Source organism: Thermobia domestica, chromosome 8 (genome assembly GCF_964235325.1).
Source record: "Thermobia domestica chromosome 8, izTheDome1.hap1.1, whole genome shotgun sequence".
Classification (NCBI taxonomy): Eukaryota; Metazoa; Arthropoda; class Insecta; order Zygentoma; family Lepismatidae; genus Thermobia; species Thermobia domestica.
The window spans coordinates 237,600,882-237,625,888 of NC_137461.1; positions in this window are offsets into that span (position 1 = coordinate 237,600,882).

Genomic DNA, 25,007 nt, shown 5'->3' on the forward strand with positions numbered 1-25,007 from the left:
ACTTCCCTCGTACATATCTTATTTAAATATTAATTCCCCACTTTTATTCTAACATATGTGCTGTATGTAGTGTCTATCTGTTAGAAAATGCTAAGATGATGAAATTTGGAGAGGGGTAAATTGACCTAATGTTAGCCCATTTCGATATAATATATATTGAAGAAACTAAGAAACCTCCCTCGTACATATCTTATTTAAATATTAATTCCCCACTTTTATTTTAACATATGTGCTGTATGTAGTGTCTATCTGTTAGAAAATGCTAAGATAATGAAATTTGGAGAGGGGTAAATTGACCTAATGTTAGCCCATTTCGATATAATATACATTGAAGAAACTTAGAAACTTCCCTCGTACATATCTTATTTAAATATTAATTCCCCACTTTTATTTTAACATATGTGCTGTATGTAGTGTCTATCTGTTAGAAAATGCTAAGATAATGAAATTTGGAGAGGGGTAAATTGACCTAATGTTAGCCCATTTCGATATAATATATATTGAAGAAACTTAGAAACTTCCCTCGTACATATCTTATTTAAATATTAATTCCCCACTTTTATTTTAACATATGTGCTGTATGTAGTGTCTATCTGTTAGAAAATGCTAAGATAATGAAATTTGAGAGGGGTAAATTGACCTAATGTTAGCCCATTTCGATATAATATATATTGAAGAAACTTAGAAACTTCCCTCGTACATATCTCATTTAAATATTAATTCCCCACTTTTATTTTAACATATGTGCTGTATGTAGTGTCTATCTGTTAGAAAATGCTAAGATAATGAAATTTGGAGAGGGGTAAATTGACCTAATGTTAGCCCATTTCGATATAATATATATTGAAGAAACTTAGAAACTTCCCTCGTACATATCTTATTTAAATATTAATTCCCTACTTTTATTTTAACATATGTGTTGTATGTAGTGTCTATCTGTTAGAAAATGCTAAAATAATGAAATTTGGAGAGGGGTAAATTGACCTAATGTAGCCCATTTCGATATAATATATATTGAAGAAACTTAGAAACTTGCCTCGTACATATCTTATTTAAATATTAATTCCCCACTTTTATTTTAACATATGTGCTGTATGTAGTGTCTATCTGTTAGAAAATGCTAAGATAATGAAATTTGGAGAGGGGTAAATTGACCTAATGTTAGCCCATTTCGATATAATATATATTGAAGAAACTTAGAAACTTCCCTCGTACATATCTTATTAAAATAATTATTCCCCACTTTTATTTTAACATATGTGCTGTATGTAGTGTCTATCTGTTAGAAAATGCTAAGATAATGAAATTTGGAGAGGGGTAAATTGACCTAATGTTAGCCCATTTCGATATAATATATATTGAAGAAACTTAGAAACTTCCCTCGTACATATCTTATTTAAATATTAATTCCCCACTTTTATTTTAACATATGTGCTGTATGTAGTGTGTATCTGTTAGAAAATGCTAAGATAATGAAATTTGGAGAGGGGTAAATTGACCTAATGTTAGCCCATTTCGATATAATATATATTGAAGAAACTTAGAAACTTCCCTCGTACATATCTTATTTAAATATTAATTCCCCACTTTTATTTTAACATATGTGCTGTATGTAGTGTCTATCTGTTAGAAAATGCTAAGATAATTAAATTTGGTGAGGTGGTAAATTGACCTAATGTTAGCCCATTTCGATATAATTTATATTGAAGAAACTTAGAAACTTCCCTCGTACATATCTTATTTAAATATTAATTCCCCACTTTTATTTTAACATATGTGCTGTATGTAGTGTCTATCTGTTAGAAAATGCTTAGATAATGAAATTTGGAGAGGGGTAAATTGACCTAATGTTAGCCCATTTCGATATAATATATATTGAAGAAACTTAGAAACTTCCCTCGTACATATCTTATTTAAATATTAATTCCCCACTTTTATTTTAACATATGTGCTGTATGTAGTGTCTATCTGTTAGAAAATGCTAAGATAATGAAATTTGGAGAGGGGTAAATTGACCTAATGTTAGCCCATTTCGATATAATATATATTGAAGAAACTTAGAAACTTCCCTCGTACATATCTTATTTAAATATTAATTCCCCACTTTTATTTTAACATATGTGCTGTATGTAGTATCTATCTGTTAGAAAATGCTAAGATAATGAAATTTGGAGAGGGGTAAATTGACCTAATGTTAGCCCATTTCGATATAATATATATTGAAGAAACTTAGAAACTTCCCTCGTACATATCTTATTTAAATATTAATTCCCCACTTTTATTTTAACATATGTGCTGTATGTAGTGTCTATCTGTTAGAAAATGCTAAGATAATGAAATTTGGAGAGGGGTAAATTGACCTAATGTTAGCCCATTTCGATATAATATATATTGAAGAAACTTAGAAACTTCCCTCGTACATATCTTATTTAAATAATAATTCCCCACTTTTATTTTAACATATGTGCTATATGTAGTGTCTATCTGTTAGAAAATGCTAAGATGATGAAATTTGAAGAGGGGTAAATTGACCTAATGTTAGCCCATTTCGATATAATATATATTGAAGAAACTAAGAAACTTCCCTCGTACATATCTTATTTAAATATTAATTCCCCACTTTTATTTTAACATATGTGCTGTATGTAGTGTCTATCTGTTAGAAAATGCTAAGATAATGAAATTTGGAGAGGGGTAAATTGACCTAATGTTAGCCCATTTCGATATAATATATATTGAAGAAACTTAGAAACTTCCCTCGTACATATCTTATTTAAATATTAATTCCCCACTTTTATTTTAACATATGTGCTGTATGTAGTGTCTATCTGTTAGAAAATGCTAAGATAATGAAATTTGGAGAGGGGTAAATTGACCTAATGTTAGCCCATTTCGATATAATATATATTGAAGAAACTTAGAAACTTCCCTCGTACATATCTTATTTAAATATTAAGTCCCCACTTTTATTTTAACATATGTGCTGTATGTAGTGTCTATCTGTTAGAAAATGCTAAGATGATGAAATTTGGAGAGGGGTAAATTGACCTAATGTTAGCCCATTTCGATATAATATATATTGAAGAAACTAAGAAACCTCCCTCGTACATATCTTATTTAAATATTAATTCCCCACTTTTATTTTAACATATGTGCTGTATGTAGTGTCTATCTGTTAGAAAATGCTAAGATAATGAAATTTGGAGAGGGGTAAATTGACCTAATGTTAGCCCATTTCGATATAATATATATTGAAGAAACTTAGAAACTTCCCTCGTACATATCTTATTTAAATATTAATACCCCACTTATATTTTAACATATGTGCTGTATGTAGTGCCTATCTGTTAGAAAATGCTAAGATAATGAAATTTGGAGAGGGGTAAATTGACCTAATGTTAGCCCATTTCGATATAATATATATTGAAGAAACTTAGAAACTTCCCTCGTACATATCTAATTTAAATATTAATTCCCCATTTTTATTTTAACATATGTGCTGTATGTGGTGTCTATCTGTTAGAAAATGCTAAGATAATGAAATTTGGAGAGGGGTAAATTGACCTAATGTTAGCCCATTTCGATATAATATATATTGAAGAAACTTAGAAACTTCCCTCGTACATATCTTATTTAAATATTAATTCCCCACTTTTATTTTAACATATGTGCTGTATATAGTGTCTATCTGTTAGAAAATGCTAAGATAATGAAATTTGGAGAGGGGTAAATTGACCTAATGTTAGCCCATTTCGATATAATATATATTGAAGAAACTTAGAAACTTCCCTCGTACATATCTTATTTAAATATTAATTCCCCACTTTTATTTTAACATATGTGCTGTATGTAGTGTCTATCTCTTAGAAAATGCTAAGATAATGAAATTTGGAGAGGGGTAAATTGACCTAATGTTAGCCCATTTCGATATAATATATATTGAAGAAACTTAGAAACTTCCCTCGTACATATCTTATTTAAATATTAATTCCCCACTTTTATTTTAACATATGTGCTGTATGTAGTGTCTATCTGTTAGAAAATGCTAAGATAATGAAATTTGGAGAGGGGGTAAATTGACCTAATGTTAGCCCATTTCGATATAATTTATATTGAAGAAACTAAGAAACTTCCCTCGTACATATCTTATTTAAATATTAATTCCCCACTTTTATTTTAACATATGTGCTGTATGTAGTGTCTATCTGTTAGAAAATGCTTAGATAATGAAATTTGGAGAGGGGTAAATTGACCTAATGTTAGCCCATTTCGATATAATATATATTGAAGAAACTTAGAAACTTCCCTCGTACATATCTTATTTAAATATTAATTCCCCACTTTTATTTTAACATATGTGCTGTATGTAGTGTCTATCTGTTAGAAAATGCTAAGATAATGAAATTTGGAGAGGGGTAAATTGACCTAATGTTAGCCCATTTCGATATAATATATATTGAAGAAACTTAGAAACTTCCCTCGTACATATCTTATTTAAATATTAATTGCCCACTTTTATTTTAACATATGTGCTGTATGTAGTGTCTATCTGTTAGAAAATGCTAAGATAATGAAATTTGGAGAGGGGTAAATTGACCTAATGTTAGCCCATTTCGATATAATATATATTGAAGAAACTTAGAAACTTGCCTCGTACATATCTTATTTAAATATTAATTCCCCACTTTTATTTTAACATATGTGCTGTATGTAGTGTCTATCTGTTAGAAAATGCTAAGATAATGAAATTTGGAGAGGGGTAAATTGACCTAATGTTAGCCCATTTCGATATAATATATATTGAAGAAACTTAGAAACTTCCCTCGTACATATCTTATTTAAATATTAATTCCCCACTTTTATTTTAACATATGTGCTATATGTAGTGTCTATCTGTTAGAAAATGCTAAGATGATGAAATTTAAAGAGGGGTAAATTGACCTAATGTTAGCCCATTTCGATATAATATATATTGAAGAAACTAAGAAACTTCCCTCGTACATATCTTATTTAAATATTAATTCCCCACTTTTATTTTAACATATGTGCTGTATGTAGTGTCTATCTGTTAGAAAATGCTAAGATAATGAAATTTGGAGAGGGGTAAATTGACCTAATGTTAGCCCATTTCGATATAATATATATTGAAGAAACTTAGAAACTTCCCTCGTACATATCTTATTTAAATATTAATTCCCCACTTTTATTTTAACATATGTGCTGTATGTAATGTCTATCTGTTAGAAAATGCTAAGATAATGAAATTTGGAGAGGGGTAAATTGACCTAATGTTAGCCCATTTCGATATAATATATATTGAAGAAACTTAGAAACTTCCCTCGTACATATCTTATTTAAATATTAAGTCCCCACTTTTATTTTAACATATGTGCTGTATGTAGTGTCTATCTGTTAGAAAATGCTAAGACGATGAAATTTGGAGAGGGGTAAATTGACCTAATGTTAGCCCATTTCGATATAATATATATTGAAGAAACTAAGAAACCTCCCTCGTACATATCTTATTTAAATATTAATTCCCCACTTTTATTTTAACATATGTGCTGTATGTAGTGTCTATCTGTTAGAAAATTCTAAGATAATGAAATTTGGAGAGGGGTAAATTGACCTAATGTTAGCCCATTTCGATATAATATATATTGAAGAAACTTAGAAACTTCCCTCGTACATATCTTATTTAAATATTAATTCCACACTTATATTTTAACATATGTGCTGTATGTAGTGTCTATCTGTTAGAAAATGCTAAGATAATGAAATTTGGAGAGGGGTAAATTGACCTAATGTTAGCCCATTTCGATATAATATATATTGAAGAAACTTAGAAACTTCCCTCGTACATATCTTATTTAAATAATAATTCCCCACTTTTATTTTAACATATATGCTGTATGTAGTGTCTATCTGTTAGAAAATGCTAAGATAATGAAATTTGGAGAGGGGTAAATTGACCTAATGTTAGCCCATTTCGATATAATATATATTGAAGAAACTTAGAAACTTCCCTCGTACATATCTTATTTAAATATTAATTCCCCACTTTTATTTTAACATATGTGCTATATGTAGTGTCTGTCTGTTAGAAAATGCTAAGATGATGAAATTTGGAGAGGTGTAAATTGACCTAATGTTAGCCCATTTCGATATAATATATATTGAAGAAACTAAGAAACTTCCCTCGTACATATCTTATTTAAATATTAATTCCCCACTTTTATTTTAACATATGTGCTGTATGTAGTGTCTATCTGTTAGAAAATGCTAAGATAATGAAATTTGGAGAGGGGGTAAATTGACCTAATGTTAGCCCATTTCGATATAATTTATATTGAAGAAACTTAGAAACTTCCCTCGTACATATCTTATTTAAATATTAATTCCCCACTTTTATTTTAACATATGTGCTGTATGTAGTGTCTATCTGTTAGAAAATGCTTAGATAATGAAATTTGGAGAGGGGTAAATTGACCTAATGTTAGCCCATTTCGATATAATATATATTGAAGAAACTTAGAAACTTCCCTCGTACATATCTTATTTAAATATTAATTCCCCACTTTTATTTTAACATATGTGCTGTATGTAGTGTCTATCTGTTAGAAAATGCTAAGATAATGAAATTTGGAGAGGGGTAAATTGACCTAATGTTAGCCCATTTCGATATAATATATATTGAAGAAACTTAGAAACTTCCCTCGTACATATCTTATTTAAATAATAATTGCCCACTTTTATTTTAACATATGTGCTGTATGTAGTGTCTATCTGTTAGAAAATGCTAAGATAATGAAATTTGGAGAGGGGTAAATTGACCTAATGTTAGCCCATTTCGATATAATATATATTGAAGAAACTTAGAAACTTGCCTCGTACATATCTTATTTAAATATTAATTCCCCACTTTTATTTTAACATATGTGCTGTATGTAGTGTCTATCTGTTAGAAAATGCTAAGATAATGAAATTTGGAGAGGGGTAAATTGACCTAATGTTAGCCCATTTCGATATAATATATATTGAAGAAACTTAGAAACTTCCCTCGTACATATCTTATTTAAATATTAATTCCCCACTTTTATTTTAACATATGTGCTATATGTAGTGTCTATCTGTTAGAAAATGCTAAGATGATGAAATTTAAAGAGGGGTAAATTGACCTAATGTTAGCCCATTTCGATATAATATATATTGAAGAAACTAAGAAACTTCCCTCGTACATATCTTATTTAAATATTAATTCCCCACTTTTATTTTAACATATGTGCTGTATGTAGTGTCTATCTGTTAGAAAATGCTAAGATAATGAAATTTGGAGAGGGGTAAATTGACCTAATGTTAGCCCATTTCGATATAATATATATTGAAGAAACTTAGAAACTTCCCTCGTACATATCTTATTTAAATATTAATTCCCCACTTTTATTTTAACATATGTGCTGTATGTAATGTCTATCTGTTAGAAAATGCTAAGATAATGAAATTTGGAGAGGGGTAAATTGACCTAATGTTAGCCCATTTCGATATAATATATATTGAAGAAACTTAGAAATTTCCCTCGTACATATCTTATTTAAATATTAATTCCCCACTTTTATTTTAACATATGTGCTGTATGTAGTGTCTATCTGTTAGAAAATGCTAAGATAATGAAATTTGGAGAGGGGTAAATTGACCTAATGTTAGCCCATTTCGATATAATATATATTGAAGAAACTTAGAAACTTCCCTCGTACATATCTTATTTAAATATTAAGTCCCCACTTTTATTTTAACATATGTGCTGTATGTAGTGTCTATCTGTTAGAAAATGCTAAGATGATGAAATTTGGAGAGGGGTAAATTGACCTAATGTTAGCCCATTTCGATATAATATATATTGAAGAAACTTAGAAACTTCCCTCGTACATATCTTATTTAAATTTTAATTCCACACTTATATTTTAACATATGTGCTGTATGTAGTGTCTATCTGTTAGAAAATGCTAAGATAATGAAATTTGGAGAGGGGTAAATTGACCTAATGTTAGCCCATTTCGATATAATATATATTGAAGAAACTTAGAAACTTCCCTCGTACATATCTTATTTAAATAATAATTCCCCACTTTTATTTTAACATATATGCTGTATGTAGTGTCTATCTGTTAGAAAATGCTAAGATAATGAAATTTGGAGAGGGGTAAATTGACCTAATGTTAGCCCATTTCGATATAATATATATTGAAGAAACTTAGAAACTTCCCTCGTACATATCTTATTTAAATATTAATTCCCCACTTTTATTTTAACATATGTGCTATATGTAGTGTCTGTCTGTTAGAAAATGCTAAGATGATGAAATTTGGAGAGGTGTAAATTGACCTAATGTTAGCCCATTTCGATATAATATATATTGAAGAAACTAAGAAACTTCCCTCGTACATATCTTATTTAAATATTAATTCCCCACTTTTATTTTAACATATGTGCTGTATGTAGTGTCTATCTGTTAGAAAATGCTAAGATAATGAAATTTGGAGAGGGGGTAAATTGACCTAATGTTAGCCCATTTCGATATAATTTATATTGAAGAAACTTAGAAACTTCCCTCGTACATATCTTATTTAAATATTAATTCCCCACTTTTATTTTAACATATGTGCTGTATGTAGTGTCTATCTGTTAGAAAATGCTTAGATAATGAAATTTGGAGAGGGGTAAATTGACCTAATGTTAGCCCATTTCGATATAATATATATTGAAGAAACTTAGAAACTTCCCTCGTACATATCTTATTTAAATATTAATTCCCCACTTTTATTTTAACATATGTGCTATATGTAGTGTCTATCTGTTAGAAAATGCTAAGATGATGAAATTTAAAGAGGGGTAAATTGACCTAATGTTAGCCCATTTCGATATAATATATATTGAAGAAACTAAGAAACTTCCCTCGTACATATCTTATTTAAATATTAATTCCCCACTTTTATTTTAACATATGTGCTGTATGTAGTGTCTATCTGTTAGAAAATGCTAAGATAATGAAATTTGGAGAGGGGTAAATTGACCTAATGTTAGCCCATTTCGATATAATATATATTGAAGAAACTTAGAAACTTCCCTCGTACATATCTTATTTAAATATTAATTCCCCACTTTTATTTTAACATATGTGCTGTATGTAATGTCTATCTGTTAGAAAATGCTAAGATAATGAAATTTGGAGAGGGGTAAATTGACCTAATGTTAGCCCATTTCGATATAATATATATTGAAGAAACTTAGAAACTTCCCTCGTACATATCTTATTTAAATATTAATTCCCCACTTTTATTTTAACATATGTGCTGTATGTAGTGTCTATCTGTTAGAAAATGCTAAGATAATGAAATTTGGAGAGGGGTAAATTGACCTAATGTTAGCCCATTTCGATATAATATATATTGAAGAAACTTAGAAACTTCCCTCGTACATATCTTATTTAAATATTAAGTCCCCACTTTTATTTTAACATATGTGCTGTATGTAGTGTCTATCTGTTAGAAAATGCTAAGATGATGAAATTTGGAGAGGGGTAAATTGACCTAATGTTAGCCCATTTCCATATAATATATATTGAAGAAACTAAGAAACCTCCCTCGTACACATCTTATTTAAATATTAATTCCCCACTTTTATTTTAACATATGTGCTGTATGTAGTGTCTATCTGTTAGAAAATGCTAAGATAATGAAATTTGGAGAGGGGTAAATTGACCTAATGTTAGCCCATTTCGATATAATATATATTGAAGAAACTTAGAAACTTCCCTCGTACATATCTTATTTAAATATTAATTCCCCACTTATATTTTAACATATGTGCTGTATGTAGTGCCTATCTGTTAGAAAATGCTAAGATAATGAAATTTGGAGAGGGGTAAATTGACCTAATGTTAGCCCATTTCGATATAATATATATTGAAGAAACTTAGAAACTTCCCTCGTACATATCTCATTTAAATATTAATTCCCCACTTTTATTTTAACATATGTGCTGTATGTAGTGTCTATCTGTTAGAAAATGCTAAGATAATGAAATTTGGAGAGGGGTAAATTGACCTAATGTTAGCCCATTTCGATATAATATATATTGAAGAAACTTAGAAACTTCCCTCGTACATATCTTATTTAAATATTAATTCCCCACTTTTATTTTAACATATGTGCTGTATGTAGTGTCTATCTGTTAGAAAATGCTAAGATAATGAAATTTGGAGAGGGGTAAATTGACCTAATGTTAGCCCATTTCGATATAATATATATTGAAGAAACTTAGAAACTTCCCTCGTACATATCTTATTAAAATAATTATTCCCCACTTTTATTTTAACATATGTGCTGTATGTTGTGTCTATCTGTTAGAAAATGCTAAGATAATGAAATTTGGAGAGGGGTAAATTGACCTAATGTTAGCCCATTTCGATATAATATATATTGAAGAAACTTAGAAACTTCCCTCGTACATATCTTATTTAAATATTAATTCCCCACTTTTATTTTAACATATGTGCTGTATGTAGTGTCTATCTGTTAGAAAATGCTAAGATAATGAAATTTGGAGAGGGGTAAATTGACCTAATGTTAGCCCATTTCGATATAATATATATTGAAGAAACTTAGAAACTTCCCTCGTACATATCTTATTTAAATATTAATTCCCCACTTTTATTTTACATATGTGCTATATGTAGTGTCTATCTGTTAGAAAATGCTAAGATGATGAAATTTGAAGAGGGGTAAATTGACCTAATGTTAGCCCATTTCGATATAATATATATTGAAGAAACTAAGAAACTTCCCTCGTACATATCTTATTTAAATATTAATTCCCCACTTTTATTTTAACATATGTGCTGTATGTAGTGTCTATCTGTTAGAAAATGCTAAGATAATGAAATTTGGAGAGGGGTAAATTGACCTAATGTTAGCCCATTTCGATATAATATATATTGAAGAAACTTAGAAACTTCCCTCGTACATATCTTATTAAAATAATTATTCCCCACTTTTATTTTAACATATGTGCTGTATGTAGTGTCTATCTGTTAGAAAATGCTAAGATAATGAAATTTGGAGAGGGGTAAATTGACCTAATGTTAGCCCATTTCGATATAATATATATTGAAGAAACTTAGAAACTTCCCTCGTACATATCTTATTTAAATATTAAGTCCCCACTTTTATTTTAACATATGTGCTGTATGTAGTGTCTATCTGTTAGAAAATGTTAAGATGATGAAATTTGGAGAGGGGTAAATTGACCTAATGTTAGCCCATTTCGATATAATATATATTGAAGAAACTAAGAAACCTCCCTCGTACATATCTTATTTAAATATTAATTCCCCACTTTTATTTTAACATATGTGCTGTATGTAGTGTCTATCTGTTAGAAAATGCTAAGATAATGAAATTTGGAGAGGGGTAAATTGACCTAATGTTAGCCCATTTCGATATAATATATATTGAAGAAACTTAGAAACTTCCCTCGTACATATCTTATTTAAATATTAATTCCCCACTTATATTTTAACATATGTGCTGTATGTAGTGCCTATCTGTTAGAAAATGCTAAGATAATGAAATTTGGAGAGGGGTAAATTGACCTAATGTTAGCCCATTTCGATATAATATATATTGAAGAAACTTAGAAACTTCCCTCGTACATATCTCATTTAAATATTAATTCCCCACTTTTATTTTAACATATGTGCTGTATGTAGTGTCTATCTGTTAGAAAATGCTAAGATAATGAAATTTGGAGAGGGGTAAATTGACCTAATGTTAGCCCATTTCGATATAATATATATTGAAGAAACTTAGAAACTTCCCTCGTACATATCTTATTTAAATATTAATTCCACTTTTATTTTAACATATGTGCTGTATGTAGTGTCTATCTGTTAGAAAATGCTAAGATAATGAAATTTGGAGAGGGGTAAATTGACCTAATGTTAGCCCATTTCGATATAATATATATTGAAGAAACTTAGAAACTTCCCTCGTACATATCTTATTTAAATATTAATTCCCCACTTTTATTTTAACATATGTGCTGTATGTAGTGTCTATCTGTTAGAAAATGCTAAGATAATGAAATTTGGAGAGGGGTAAATTGACCTAATGTTAGCCCATTTCGATATAATATATATTGAAGAAACTTAGAAACTTCCCTCGTACATATCTTATTTAAATATTAATTCCCCACTTTTATTTTAACATATGTGCTGTATGTAGTGTCTATCTGTTAGAAAATGCTAAGATGATGAAATTTGGAGAGGGGTAAATTGACCTAATGTTAGCCCATTTCGATATAATATATATTGAAGAAACTAAGAAACTTCCCTCGTACATATCTTATTTAAATATTAATTTCCCACTTTTATTTTAACATATGTGCTGTATGTAGTGTCTATCTGTTAGTAAATGCTAAGATAATGAAATTTGGAGAGGGGTAAATTGACCTAATGTTAGCCCATTTCGATATAATATATATTGAAGAAACTTAGAAACTTCCCTCGTACATATCTTATTTAAATATTAATTCCCCACTTTTATTTTAACATATGTGCTGTATGTAGTGTCTATCTGTTAGAAAATGCTAAGATAATGAAATTTGGAGAGGGGTAAATTGACCTAATGTTAGCCCATTTCGATATAATATATATTGAAGAAACTTAGAAACTTCCCTCGTACATATCTTATTTAAATATTAATTCCCCACTTTTATTTTAACATGTGTTCTGTATGTGGTTCCTGTCTGTAAGACAATGGTACGATAATGTAAGTTTGAGAGGGGTAATTTCACTTTGTACTTTCAAGTTTTTTTTTTGTTGATAAGATTTTGGAAGTATTTTAAATGAGCTGTTCTTGATACTATTTTTCTCTTTTTAATTAATATATTTAGTGGAGGAATGCTTCGTGGATAGCACAAATTGTTAGTAACAGTATTTGTTTGTTGTTGTCTATAGTGATAATTGTTTTCTTTCTATTACTGGCAACCCTGGTAGTTGTTGAATTGTCTGCGGACGAACGTCTGCCAAAATCACTCCGGTACACTGTCAGTAACTACGTCCTCGACTAATATACCTTAACAAGTACAGCTTTATTTTCGTATATTTTTCAACAGTTAACCAATTTAAAACTATCGCAAACAAGAATATGTAGTCAACTTCTTAAATACTTCGCTCGCCGAAACCCGTTCAGCGCGTGCAACAAGCAAAAACAACATGATTGGCGTCTCACAAATGGAAAAGGGGGAAAAAAGAGAAGGAAAAGCAGCACGGCAGTGCCTTATCGCAGTCAGAGCTGACAACATAGTTTCGGTCGTCACTAACGCGAATAGACCTACTAGCGGTGTACAAGAGTTATACAGTTACAATATACGTCGTGCCACAGTAGCGCTACAGGCGGAATGTGCACGAACTACAAATGAATATGTTCCCTTACAAGCATCAGTCACTGTTGCACCCTCTTTACATTCTACACATCCTTTTTTCTCCCACTTTTTGACCTTGACAAGCAGAAGTACCAGGCTTTCCGAGTTCACAACCATAAACTGTTTGTGTACAGAGTACGTTTTCAGTTCTTCGAATGACTGTGCGCGCGAAGAACAAGGGTGATGATCGGGCTACCGTATACGGAAGTCAGTAACACCCGGTTGCAATAATAAATGTAAAATACAAATATAGAGCCTTGACAATGCCGTGAGGATGAATATATATATATATATATATATATATATATATATATATATATATATATATATATATATATAGAATATGAAAAAGCTCGCCTCAAAAGAGAATAAACCCTAATCTTTAGTGGGATATGATGGACCCAAGATTCGGTTTCAATATGCACATCATATCAAATACGCAATACACAATACAAAGTAACAAGATGGCATATAAGATTCAGTCTACAGAGCAATTGCTACTTAAAGAATAAAGTACACAAGTACTTTAAATAAACATATTCTGTAGTTCTAACTCAGAACCAGTCGTTCTTTCAGAAAAAAAAAATGTTCCGGGGCGCACTGCTGCTACTATTCTATTTTTTATTATAATGTAGACGTATTATCTTGGTCTCCTCCGGGGAGGGCACTCTCAGAGCTCCGGGGGGCAGTGCCCCCCAAAAAGACAGATCTGGTAGAAACACTGCACAGAGCTGTGTAACTACCGTTGTCTCGGAGCGATGCCTCCAAGACATAAGTTAACTGTAGTGCTGTCGAAATTGATTTTTCAGAAAACTGATTTTCGATTTTGGTTTTGAAAATCGATTTTTAGTTTCGGTTTCCGATTTTCAAAGCTGATTTTCGGATTTCAGTTTTCAAAGTAAGTTTTCTTTTCGGTATCAAAACCGATATTCGGTTTCAGTATTCAAAATCGATTTTCGGTTTTGCTTTTCAAAATCATTTGTGGTTTCGATTTTCAAAGCCAATTCTTGATTTCAGATTTCCAAACTTATTTACATTTTCTATTTTTTTGAAACCAACTTCGACTTTTGGTTTTTATTCTCCAATGTGCAAATGTTGTTTTAAAGCGGATGTGAACGGAAACAAACGAAGTTGGAGTAATGCGCAGAATGGCGAATAGTACATTCGCATGTCTGAAAGTACTTAAATTGTGCTACAAAGTGGGCAAATGGTAATAATGTTTTACAACACACAAAACTATTTACATATATGTGAACATTATGCGCATTTCTTGCGTCAAAGGCGGCTAAAGGCTCATTTCCTGTGCGCCTTAGTCCGAGTTTAAATTCAAACTCCAAAAATTGGTTCATTAGAACATAGTCACTGTAGATACCAAACAGTACCTCCCCGGATGTGTTGATTGTCCTCTAAAATCAATTCTATGTACGCTGCTACCTATAAGATTGTTCTGTTCTATATGTAAAATACAACTGTTATTTTTCTTTTAAAAAAATCAGCTGTATTTTAAGTTAACGGTTCTCTTATCCCCTTTCATGTATTTTGATGGAAAGTAGGTTAAACGAAAATAGATTAAATAAATTAAAACAAGGCGCTACAGAATATGTAGGTGTGTATGTAGTTATTGTACACCAACAGGTATATTGATATTGTAACACAGAGTTACAATTCGATAAATTCGGTTTGCCAATAAACATCAAAATCACACTTGTTACTTGTCTATTGGCTAGCGCGCGCCTTCTTCGTTCGGTTCCCGATGGTGGTAACATGCTAGAAAAGGAAAATGAAATACATTCACTTTGTATTTCTTTTCGTTCTCTCTACCATTCATTCTGAATATGCGTAAGTTAGTATTAACCAGTAGTACAAATATGAAGCCGTAAAATTAGGAACGTAAGCAGTGCAACGCAGGGGTGTCATAGGTCAAAGGGGTCGAGGTCAATCATGCAACCATTGTTTGAAGCTCTTAGTATCAGTGGCGGCTCGTGAGTATATAATATGGTAGTGCCAAAACGTATACAATAAATAAGCGCATATCCGTAAAAAAAGAGTACATGTAAAGGCACGAGTAACATTATTTTATTACAGTCACACACACACATACATATATATATATATATATATATATATATATATTATAAACATAAAGAAGATTTTGCCGGCTTGCGAACTCCCTCCCCCCCGCAAACAACACACGGAAAACAAAATAAAGGATTGGCTACATCACAACCACAAATTCGAACTGTTTTTCAAATATATGTTCATGTTAAATTGATGCAATCTTTCCTTATTACGGATCACTTACTTAATACACAATTTTAAATTAGGCATTTGCTTTCCGAAATTTCCTGCTTCCAGTTAGTTTGTCGTCATATGATAGGGATGAAAACGGATATTTCACTAAAATACTTGCCGCATTCATCGTACTGTATTGTTCTAGTTTCACGGAAAATAGTTACAAATATAGAGAAAGAAGAAAACAGCACTATACTTAAATACTCAGCATCAAAACTTCGCAAAAGCATATTATAGGCCTACACACACCACGTTCAACACCACAAACACTCTGGCAAACAATGTGTTTATGTTTCAATCAGGGGGGTATCATACCTGGGTTGACAACACAATAACGAAATAAATTCCGAATCGATTTTTGGGAGGGTCAAATCTAGATGGTACATATTGGTATGTAATAAGTAACTAGTTTGGAAACACTGCAATAGGAACAAGTGAATCAGGAGTCGCGTGTTAAAATTCCAGGTGACTTAACTCCAAAGCAAAGCCCCCTTTCCTAGAGCATCAGAACATAAAACGAAACAAATCTCCCGCTTCGAGCCACCTTTGATCGTGGCACAAAAAGCTATACTGGATTCCACCTTTTCATCAGAGCACTTCGTGCCTCGATGCCGCTCCTCTTCACCGACTCGACAACTTGCTGCGTTGTCACTTCGTCATAAATACAGAATTAGACAATTCGTGTAGTTACTTGTGCGAGGGAGAGCGAGGGCGACCTGGCTGAGGCTCTGCTGTGCATAGTCATCGAGTTCGATTCAACTGTAATTTATTGAGCGCAATGATTTGAGACCCACTTTATAGAAAAGTGCAGGTACTTTTCTTATGAAATGCTATGTAATGTTCGATAAGAAATTTAATTAAGTTACGCAAAATGAGACGCTATAAGGAGAATTAATTTTGGTTCTGAGAGCAAGAACGAACGAATAAATAAAGCACCTTTTTGGGTATACCCGCATAAAAGCCAATTTATAATACGTAAAGTGTATATGGCAATCAGACCACTACAGTCAGTATATGGGAATCAGACATCGGGGGAAAGAGCGGTGTCCAGAAGGAATGGGGTAGACTCGGAGCGCGTCATGAGTAATTGAAAAGGGCATAAATATTTCACCTGATTTAATTTTCCGCCCAAAGTTACAAATATATATATATATATATATATTGCACGTTCATATTACAGTAACTGGTAAGAATAATGCAGCTGAACTACCTCAGCCATTACCACTGCGAGTGATTACAAATATTCAGAAAGATAATGTTTGATATTTGAGGGGATGGCTCCAGGTGTGTAATAATATCAAGAGGTTTTAAGAATCTATGGTTTTGCGATCTAAATAAAGATGTGTTATGTTACTCTCTTTCTCTCCAAATAATAATAATAATAATAATAATAATAATAATAATAATAATAATAATAATAATAATAATAATAATAATAAATATATCCACCCTAAATTCCCCTGAGAAATTCATGTACTTTCCGCCTTATAGTTTCCCGGGTATAATTGTCATAAATGTCGACACCAGGCCGGTAGCCAGCCCAAAAATGTAGGGGGGGGGGGCCGACCGAAGTTTAGGGTGTCCGATCTAACCATATTATAGTTTATCATCATATTATAGTTCATTTGCAAGCCTACCGTGAATTTTAGGTGGCCAGCGAAAATTTAGGGGGGCGCCCCAATAGATCTCCCTGGATACAAGCCTAGTCGACACGTGTCATTCGCTTTTCACTTTTTCTGTCTTTGCGTGGGGTCTCTAATCTATCGTTGTTCATTAAATGCTGCTTTCTTATATCATATACAGTAGATTTCGCAACGAGAGTGGCCGCAGCAGTTTTATCCACAGTCTCCCGTACGGAAGCTTTTCTTCCCCCTTCCTGTTCTTGTGAGCGGAAATACGAATAAACGTTAAAATAATTTGTGGCTCTCCACTTTTAAGAATAAGCTTTTTTCTCCCTCCAATCCTGTAACATTCGGGTGACTGCACAGATGTTGATGGTTCCATTATTTACAATTAACTATTTACCAAAAACAATACTATATACAAGAAGCATAAAAGGGGAATGAAACACAAACACGAACGCACACACACACACATCAAATCTTGAGACGACACACTCACGACAATAACTTAAACTCTACAAATAGAACTTCCGCATTAAAAACAATAAATAATGTATATATACAGTACAATTGATATATTTACATAAATATTACTAAATATTTTCCACGGATATACGCAAAGTAACGAGGCAATAGATCGCTTTCTCTAGGACAGAAGAGTGGCTCTTCAGCGATCGTTGACATTTGGCAACAAAGGTCGTCATTCTCTCACTGGGGGTGGTTGAGTTGTAGTGTTGCTTACTCCTCTTCTTGAGATCCTCGTATCTATGACCAATGAATCGAACTGTGGGAGCCCCAAATGAATACAAGAAAAGATAAAATTCTACTGTTCTTAGTCATTTGGAATCGTATCATCAATTCCAAAATTTGAAAACAACGCTAACGGTAAGTTTATTACTCTCATAGCGCTAAATGAAATTCATATAGCAACTTCTTTATAAGACAGCAATTCTCGTGATAAGCATGCCACGAGGGAATACACTCGAAGGGAAAATTCGTTTGTTAGGTTTTTAGACGTCTTTACCCAACAGCGAGACTATATAGAGACTGGACTTACAGGTTAAAGTGCAATCCGCGGGCCGGATTCAGGCCTACAAAGCATATATCACTTCGGGACCGCCCGGGCCGTAAATTTTTAAATATACAATCATATTTCTCGGTCCTTTTGGGGCCTAACTTTGTAAATGTACTGTACAACGATATTTATTGGACGTTTGGACCATTCTTTCTTAAGAACTATTAAAGCAGATCTGCAAAATTAAACTTCTAATTGCTGTAAATTTTAAAAAAATATAATTTTTAGTAAATTATAAAGTTTATGTAATTCGGGTTTATTTCGGGCTCATTTGATTACCACATGAGCTCGGGCCTAAATGCTAAAACATATTTCGGACTCGGGTCGGACCTCACATTATAAACTCACGAGCCGGGCCGAGCCTGGGCTAAAAATTCCGACCCATGCAGACCTCTACTACGTGCACCGAAGGCGAGTGCTTTGAAGTAACGGGGGTTCCCTTAGATGAGTTATTTTATTTCCTCATTTAAAAATGGCAGTTACGGAATGACATTTTCTTTCACTCAACAATTTCCACATTTCTTTCTTTTTTTTTTTAATTTTACAAATTCATTCTCAAAGTAAACAATGATTTTTCATCAGGGGAGAATGGAAACATAAGAGAAACAAGAGAACATGTTATAGATGTAAAACTATATAAAGAGGAAAAGAGAAAATAATTAAAGAAATGCGTCTCTTTCATATATAAAGCTTGTGCTGTGAAACATCGTGTTGACGTTGACTTCAGTCAAAATCTTGATTTGAACATATGCGATTTGAAGACATCCGGATCAAAAAGCACTTGAGCATCAGACAAAACTTTTCAAGGGCAGAAAAAAAAGCTACAAGTAGAATCAATGCTTTCTTATGTAAACGCGATACTGTAGACTCATTTTTCGAACTGAAAGAACGTTTTCATAGCCAAAAGGACTTGATAAAAATAATAAGACTTGAACAGCAAGGTGGTATTTCCTTTGAAGTGGGTATTAGCCAATAAGTATCTCCAAGAAATTTAAATTTAGAAAATAGGTAAGTAGGTTTATTAGATTTAAGTTATTTTGTATAAAATGATAAGAGCGTGAATACGAAGACACTATTCATCCTGTGGATAACAGTGGATCTGGGAGCAAAAGGTTTCTTTATAAAGTGCGAAAAGTTCTGCAGAAAAATAACAAGAACATTTTTCACGACAAAATCCCTTATATGCTGAAAACCTGAAAACAAGTGCAAAAAGAAAAAAAAAACGCATGGAAAGTCCAGGTGCATACTAATAATGAAACTATAAATGGAGTACAAATTAATTTTTCGTTGTTCCGCTGGTATAGCGGGCTCCCCCGAGTGGTTGCGGGATCGATTCCCGCCGGGAGCTCACCTTCAATGGAGTGGTTCGGAGCCCACTTTAATCTGTAGGTCCACATCTCTATATAGCCCCGCTGTTGAAAATGGACGTAAAATCCTAAACACTTTCACTTTCAGCTGGTATAGCCTTGGCTTAGCACTCGGGAGATCATGGAATAAAATCACGCGCCAGGACATAATGCATTAGGTTTTACTCACTCAGTCAATGGAATTATCTTGTGTCATTCATTGTGCACCCTTTTAAACCACATATGCCTCCGAAAAGTTAAATAATCTTAACTTCTTCGTCGTAATTTGAAAAGACGCTGACAATAAGTGCTCTAAATTTGTCTGAGCTCTTAGTATTTTCGAATGTGCTGAACGAAAATTCAACCAATGTTTTTCTCAGTAGTGGATATTGAGACAATCATGTTTGTAAACAGACGGAGATGCAAAGCCTTGTGTTAAAAAAAAAAAAAAAAAAAAAAAAGCGTCCAAACAAAATAAGGAACACATTTCCTTCAGCGTTCTATTTTCTGTAAAATTTGTTTTCTAACAAGCTTACTACACGAAGGGTATTCTTGAGCAGATTTACTAAATATACCGTAATTGTACAGACTTGTACAAACTTCGAAAGAGCAAGTCCGCTGACACCCATGGAAATGGAATTGACAACACTGAGCAGCTTAAAGGGATTTTTGCCATGCCATTTTGATTTTCTCTTTGTCCGTAATTAAAAGCGTAGCGGCATTTCAGATTTGGCTTGGGGGGGGGGGCAAGACCCCTTGATATAAGTAAAATTTCGCGTTTTTCACTGACATTACTATTTTATTGATAAAATCTATATAAATCTCAAACTCAGGGGAAATGCCCCTCCCTGTCCTCCCTAAATGACGCCCCTGAATTAAAACCCGTTTTCTAGTATTTATAGTTGAGTATAAAGAAACATTAATTTTGTAATTGAAAATTTTTAAAACATGCTAATTAAATACAAGATAATTAATAATTAATCACTAATTAAAGTTTTTACTTTTCGGCCCAAGGAAGGAAATTCAAAGCACCAACCCTGCAGAAAACGATTAATTACTTTTCCTGTATACGATAAAATAATTTGCAAAGCTTCATTTACCAACAATCACACTATATTTCATTTTAATTCCTTGATCCCCTAAAATTTCTATTAATTCAATTAAATATTGACTGTGTGTAAATGATGCTTTGTAAATTATTTTATCCTATAGAGAAAGAGTAACTTAGTCATTATTTGCAGGGTTGGTTCATTGAATTTCCTTCGTTGGGCTTCAAAGTAAAGAGTTAAATTATTAATTATTATCTTGCAATTATTTAGCACATTTAAAAAAAATCAATTACAAAAATCATAATATTATGTACCTTCTTATTTGCAACTATAAATACTAGAAAATATGCTTTAATTACGGAAAAGAAAAAAGAAAATGGCGAGGCAACAATCCCCTTAATTTACGTATTTATTATTTTTAATAATAGAAGGTTAATCAATAATATCCGTAATCTATTTACAAATTGTTGTGTCACAAACATATAAGTTTTCGAAAACTCATATGATAATTAATAGCGAACGTAAGATGACTTGGAAGAAAAGTTGCTTAATTGGATACACTGTCTTTAAAAAGCGCTGGGATCTTCAGCGAGTCCTTTGCCAGTAGCAGACGAAAACCGAAGTGCTCGGATCAAAAGGTGGTCACAAGAATAGTTATTTCTCCGTGCTTTCCTCCTGCTCGCCAGCTAACGAGCATGTGTACAAACCATTTTTAGAACAGTCGGGAGAGCACGGGAGAACTTGGCACAACAGAGTAGAGATAGGCCTATGTACTGCTAGCGTGCGAGTAATTCTGAGCGCATTCAATCACTGAGCGCGACTCAAACCAGCTTCTCGTGAGCAATGATGACGTTGCAAGTAAAGTATTGTGCATAAAATTAAAAAGTTTGTCATTTAGTAAGATGCAAATATTATTTATATTATTTTTGGTATTATTTGTGGTAGTGCCACGGCACATTGGCTCCCCTTCAGCGGCCGCCGCTGCTTAGTATAGTATCTTACAGAAGTCTTTTATCAGGTAATGGTGACTGCTTTGAAGCAAATGCAGAATATAGGAAATAAATATCATATCTGTACTTTGGTGTGGAAAAGAAACAAACTTGTCAACCAAAGGTTTAAAAACAACTCAAGTTCTTAATATAAACTATACCAAAGATCATTGACTTATACCATGATAGAATAAATACGAAAGAAGTTTTGACACGAAGAAATGTAATATAAAACTTTGTAAGCGACGGCAAGGAAACCTACCGTAAACACACTAAAGATCAATCCACTACTGCGTAGTGATCATGGTTTACTGGTCTAGGTGCTCGACCAGTCGTCTAGAGGTACTAGGATCGAATTCACGCTGGGCGAGTGCTCTTTTCACTCTATGATTTTTGGTGGCGATTAATTGGCGATTACACACGTTTTTTTTTTATTTTCAGATTTTGAATACTCGGATGTTGCAGTAGTTGAGCTATCAAATCATAAGGAATAATAATAAACTAATAATAGTAATAATGATTGCCTGGTAGAAGATTAAGAGTTAAAAGCTTATTGTCGCTCAGGTCATACCATTACAAGCAGAAAATAAACTTTGACAAGAATATTTCGGTTTTGTTTAGTGTTGCCCACGAGGAGAGGAATAACTCATCTTGTTTCTAAAACAAAACAAACAAAATCGGGACGAGAACTAACATTTTGCATTCGAGACGGGAAAATCCTAATTCAAATTATACTTTGGAGATGAGAATCGACACGAGGCGAAAAGTATCGTAAACATTTCTCGCCTTATCTCGATTTTTGAAATAGTCTATGTCCATTCTTAATTGCTCTGTAGACTGAATCTTATACGTTATCTTGTTACTTTGTATTTCAGAGTTCATTTAATTATGCTTTGTGTAGATACTTTTACAGCAAAGCTTTTATAATTACCTCTGCATACTCTAGAAGTTAGTTTATTATATGCTTTACTGTTTAGTGATATTGAGTTATTTTTATGACAGTTACTTTCCTTAAAACATACAATAGAATACTTTCTGCATGAAACTTTAGTGGAACAGTTTCGTTTAAAATTTGAGTAGTTGCAGAGGTGCGTCTTATAGGTGCGGACCCCCTACCCGAAATCCAAACTTTTATGTAGGTTTTGCCTAATTTAAGGGCAACTTTAAAATTTTTTATACTATTATTATTATTATTTTTTGTAAACTCTTGTGAATTTAATGGTTCCACCCAGCTCTTGTCCAGTGGGCATTGTGCAGGACAAACGCCCTCTGTGTAGGTTTTTCGGGGTTTTGCTTCCTTACACTTTCTCTCTTCCAATATTTCATTCATTCTCATTAAGTCTTCTTTAACTTAGCCGGCATAACCATTACTTAAAAACAATTTTTCTTAGGGATCTTGTGAGTACAGTAGCCCTACATTCTACATGAACTTTGCTTGGAAAGGTTTCATTTAACATTTAGCTATTTGTAAGGACGTGCGCAGAGGATATGTCCTTATGGTCCCGACTATTTTGTAACTTTTGCCTAATGTTAGGGACAATTTTAGAGATTTTAATACAATCTGTCCTCATACGGAATTTGTTTTCCATATTATTATTATTACTATTATATTATTATTATTATTATTATTATTATTATTATTATTATTTTATTATTATTACTATTATAACTGGAGTTTGAGATCTCAATGTTACGTTCTATTCCAATGCATACAAGTCTACTGAAATTGATTTGGACCCTGTCTAGGATGAATTGCCTTAGAAGAGATACTCAAGAAGAATTATGGTCATTAGGAAAAGAGGAGGAAAAAGGTGTCAGCTCCTGGACAATATGAAAATAGAAGCATCGGATGCCTTAATATAAACTAAGTAGGATTTGACTTCATCATGATACATAGAAATGCGCTTTCTCTGGGTGACAGTCTTTGTATTATGTATGCATTATATTGATATTTTAACAAAATATACATACAAATATAAAAAGTAGATTCTATTTACATATTCCGGTTAAACTTATGTATGAAATGTCTTATAAATGACGAACGAAAATATTATTTCTAGTAATAGTGTATGAAGTTGGAAACAATTCCATAATGAAACAATAATGTTTCAGACACATTTATGACTCAGACTAGGCCCTAAGGATGACCCTTATATATTCATGAATTGGTTGCTAAACACGTTACGTTTTCAGACAGCACGAATCAATATAGTAGACATGTGACGCCATGTTCGTATTTCCTCTGTGAAGAAAATCGGTTTAATTCTAACTTGTAACACCGAGAGAAATTGAGCATTTTTCATATTATAATACATAGAACATAGTGAATGATAAAAATTTCCTTGATTACCTAAGCGGGAATCGAATCCAGGACTCCTAAATTACGAAACGAATGTTCAAGTTACTAACCTAAGACTGCTATGCTAAGTAAGAGTTAAAAAAACAAATGTGGCAAATTGCACACGTTTAGGATTTCAATATTTATAACGAAGTAATACTTTAATTTGGGTCATGGTAATATACTATAGTCCAGTGAATTCAAATTTAAATTTAAAAGAAGACATACAAACGCACAAGGACATAAAGGAGAAAGAGTGTTAAGAGCAGTTCTAACCCTTAACTCGAACGTGGTGCCACAGACCACTTTTTTCTCTTATTTACCGGAAGTACCTCCGTAACTTCTTTATTATACTCGGTTATACTGGTTTCACAGTTATTTCCTGTAACCGTGAACGACAGGGGCACGAACACAGATACATTGAAGCCATTTAAAATTTCAAAGTCTCTCTCACCGGAACCGAATCCGGGAACCCGACCACTGAACTATCTGATGGGTGGGGTACCTGGTTCGTTCCTAAGGCACGTAACTATCAGACGGACAGCATCGTACTCGGGACTCTCCCGTTTCTTCCCACTTTCTCATTCCACAATACGTTCATCATAATTCACTTGCTTTAATCATGTTCTCCCTTAACCTAACAGGCATAATCGAGGGGCATTAAACACAGAGATTTCATTTCATTTCATTTTCAAGCGGCTAACTCAAACTAATCCGAACCGAAAAACAGTTATATTCTCTATTGCTCATTAACTTGTTCTTACAAAAATATATAGAAAAATAAACATGGAATCCTAATTCCATTCAAAACTGA